Source organism: Rhagoletis pomonella, unplaced genomic scaffold (genome assembly GCF_013731165.1).
Source record: "Rhagoletis pomonella isolate Grant_MI unplaced genomic scaffold, Rhpom_1.0 Rhpom_scaffold_00013, whole genome shotgun sequence".
NCBI classification, from domain to species: domain Eukaryota; kingdom Metazoa; phylum Arthropoda; class Insecta; order Diptera; family Tephritidae; genus Rhagoletis; species Rhagoletis pomonella.
Genome location: NW_023458567.1, coordinates 11,242,606 through 11,246,591, shown reverse-complemented (window position 1 = coordinate 11,246,591; position 3,986 = coordinate 11,242,606). Strand labels below are relative to the sequence as shown.

Here is a 3,986-nt window from a genome sequence, read left to right as displayed (position 1 = left end):
ATGATCTCAAAATCCAGCATTCTTTTCGCTTCAAGTGAAAATTGTTAACAAAAAAATTTCAAATAAATAATTTTTATTAAAAAAAATTTAATTGCGAAACTAAACTTACTTAAATAGATGTTCAAAAACCTCAAATACGTCTTAAATTAATTTTTGCAAATTTTTAACGAAAGTTTTCAAGTTAAAAAAAAAAACACTAAAAAAAATTCTTAAAACAAAAACTACAAAAATTCACCACGCTCTAATTATAATTCTCAACGCCCAACGAAAGCCAAAAAAATCACGCAGCGGAATTCCATCAACGCATGCCGTCGCTATTAGCAGCTGCAGCCTGCAGCTAAAAACATTTTCGCTATGCCGGCTGTTGTTATTGTTGGTTTTTAATTAAACTGATATGGAAACATACATATGCACATGCTAGCGCAAAAACATACATACATACATACATACAGCAACAGCTGCTCTGGTATTTGGCATAGCTTCGGGGCTGCCACTCGCCCTGCTTACCAGCAATCAAACAAGCAACCCCTCTTTGCAAATGAAAAACTGTTTTCTTAACTATCCGGCGGATTGATAAATTTATGAGACACTTAACGATGTAAAGTTACATTTTTTTGGCAGTTGTAAGAATCATAAGACTGTTGAAGGAAAGCCTTGCAAGAGGGCCTTTCGCTGTAACTAGAAAAAGTTGTTAGAAAGATTTTTATTAGAGGCTACAAATATTTTCCCACGACTTTCTAAATTTTGAATATTGCTGTTAGATTACAAATTTATTTAAATTCCAAGTCAACGCTCTCTATGATTTAGAAAAAGTTATTGCGTTTTAATAGAGATTGAGTTTGCGCTTAAAACTCTGAAATAAAAAAAAATACCTAAAGTATTTTAAGGCCTATCAGTTTTTTAAACCAACAGAAATCACGGCACGTCAAATGGCTTTTCAGTACTGACCAGAAGTAACATTTACAGGTTTCAAATATATACAGCACTAAGAAGTTTATGCCAGATCTAAATCGATATCGTACTCGCTCTCATCAGTATTTTTTTTTATCGTTTGACAGTTTAGAGTGAGCAAGATGGGATCACATAAGTATAAGAAATTCTATAGAGTTTTTTTTTAGTGTCACTCCCTTCTCTTGCAGGGAAAAAAAACGCTAAAGCATTCTTCTTGCATATACATACATATGTATTTCAATTAGTGCGAAATAACAAATTTTTTCACTGTCAAATAGAATGTTCATATTAGAGACAATGGACGCTGGCATCAAATAAAACATATCTGTGAAGTTTCAAGAGTATGCCACCAAATTAAAAAAAAAGACAGCATGCAGAATATCTGTCGCAGCTATTTGGTAATTTTTAAAATTTTATGAATTTTTAATTTTAACGAAACAAGCGAATCGTGTGCCACCAAATGAAAAATCGAAATTTATTCTTAAATTGTTATATACAAGAAAGTAATATACACCGTGGCGACGAATAACTGTTACCCAGTTTTTTTTTGAGAAATAAAAGGGTCCTTTAAAGATTTTGCGAAAAAAGTATTTTATTGTTAATTTTCCACAGATTTTACTTAAGTTGCATTAATTGGTTTTTGTGGTAGACAAAGTTCTGTCCCGTCCACGTCCGGTTGTTGTGTGCCTAGAACGGCATTGACAGGCCGGAGGTCTACATAACTCTAGACTGATTCCCTGTGAATGCCGATCAGGGCCTGTCGGTAGGCTGACGTGTCTAGAGATTGTTTAATGAACCTCTGGACATCGTCCGTCAGTTCGTAGAGATGCCTCCTGACGTGCTTTGGCGAGGGCTCTTCTGCAAGCAGCTGCTTGCTAGGATGACCACGTCTGTACCTCCCCACAAGGAACTGCTTGCAGAGCATTGTGTTGTTCCCCTTGACTGGGAGCATCTGGGCCTCGTCGTGTAAGTGGTGTTGGGCCATCATCAGGAGGTATCCGGTCGCTGTTCGTAGTGCCGTGTTCTGGGAGGTCTGTAACTTCATCCACTGCGTCCTGCTAGTCCTAGGTGACCACACGGGCGCTGCATGTTTCTTTGTCTTTGCCCCAAGTGCTGCCGGCCAGCGACTTGAGCACATTGTTGCGGCTCTGTAATTTGTAGACAATTGCGGTTGTATGCGCCGAGAAGGAGAGCAAACTGTCGAAGGTAACTCCGAGGATTTTCGGGTTATTCACCGTCGGTATTGTTACGCCGTAGATTTCGCAGGAGATAGGACAAGTCTCCTTGCAGTAAAGAAGCGAAAAAGTTCGGCGAGGTAACCGTTTACTTTCGAGCACATGTCATCAATTCCATTCCCAGACGCCATATGCTCGTCTAACATTGTGCTGTAAAACCCTCTGTAATATCTGCATATTTTAGTGTCAAAAAGTGCTCCTGCTTAATACGAAGCAAATCTGACATTTCGCACACATAGATTTACATATTTTGACTATATTTTTGCAAAGAATGGTTTAATAAAATAACGGACATATAACTTTTGACTACCATGAAGAAAGTTTCCCAAACTGTACCTCTAGCAGTGCGCTGTAAAACTCTATGTAATTTTCCACTTTCTGTAAGCCTAAAAATTGCGCTAGTTTTTATGCAACGTGGCGGAAAATTTTCACAGTTACGTTTACGTATTAGTACTACAATCTCGTCAAACATTTTTGAAATCACATCATTGCAACATATTTTCGGACAGCCTTTATAGTTATCCAAATTGTACATATCTGTATAATATTGGGCTATAAAGGCCTCTGTAATCTGTTTACTAAAAAATACAACTTTTTGTTAAAATGGAGTACTAAAATTTCACATTTTATAGCCCCAGTTCTATCAAAAAAAAATTCAATTTAGCATATACAATAACAATTTTATTACCTTAAAACCAGTCACCCAAAAAAACCTTGTCTAACATTGCGCGAAATAACGTTCTGTAAAACTTACCTACATTTGACCGCTACAAAATGCTTTTCCTTTTCAAGATAGAGTACTGAAATTTCACATACTTATTTCTACATGTAGTTACAATATTTTTACAAAAAAATTATTGCAATCGGGTATCTGCAACAACAGTTTTTTATGTGTCTAAAGGTAGTAACACAAAATGTGCATGCCTAACATTGCAATGGAAAACCTACTGCATTTCGCATACTTTCGAACGCTTAAAAATGCTGTTGGTTTTTGAGCTACATCCACCAAACTTAACAAGAATGCAACTTAAATTTTCGACTTCCTAACTGACAAAAATAATAAAAATCTTTCTACCACAAGCGCTACTTTAGCTGCGTTTAAAAATACATTACCGCCGCATTTAGCTAACAACATTAAGCGCTGCAAGCTACTATTAAGCAACATGTTGAGCAACAGCGACTGTATAGCTGAGGCTGTTAATGTTGCAGTGAGCTGCTAGGTGGAGTATAAATGTTGCTAATAGCATTTATGCGGTGATCGTTTAAAGATTTTCTTTTGTTGTTGTTGTTTTTATGCTTCTAAATGCTGGTTTATTTTGCAGCAATAATATTTTCTTGCACAAGCCTTAGAAAATTAAATAATTTCATTATGAAATACTCAAAAAATATTAAATATAACAAATCAATAAATATCACTGGGTTATATGTAACTTACATTGCACTGCTGTTGCGGTAGTTTGCGCGCTGCTGCTACTGCATTTTGCAAACCTTGTTCGCTGGTTTTTTTTATAGCTGGCTTGAAATTTTTTATGCGTACAGTTATATTTTTCAATTGTTTCAGCAATATTTTTTCAAGTTTTTTTCTAATTTGTTTTATTGGTTTTTGTTTATTTTACAAGTCACTAGTGTTTTGTAATTTTACACCACGAAAAAGTTAAATATTCTTAGCAGCACTTAACTCGCTCGCGCACACACTGGTTGACTGCCAGGCGGCCGGCTACACTCGCTGGGACGCTATCGAGTTTTTTTTTTTGGATTTTTTTTGTTCTTGTTTGATTTTTTGTTTTTTCTTTTATGTTA

At 35.9% G+C, this 3,986-nt stretch overlaps 1 protein-coding gene across 1 annotated transcript in view; it reads right to left on the bottom strand.

Moving 5' to 3' along the window:
- Positions 1 to 3,759, bottom strand: part of LOC118748789 — a 73,623-nt gene extending 69,864 nt beyond the window's left edge. Inside the window, exon 1 of the mRNA XM_036483467.1 lies at positions 3,622 to 3,759. The gene's annotated coding sequence lies outside the window, so the exon portion shown is untranslated. The remainder of the gene's footprint in view (positions 1 to 3,621) is intronic.
- Between the last annotated feature and the right edge of the window lie 227 nt (positions 3,760 to 3,986).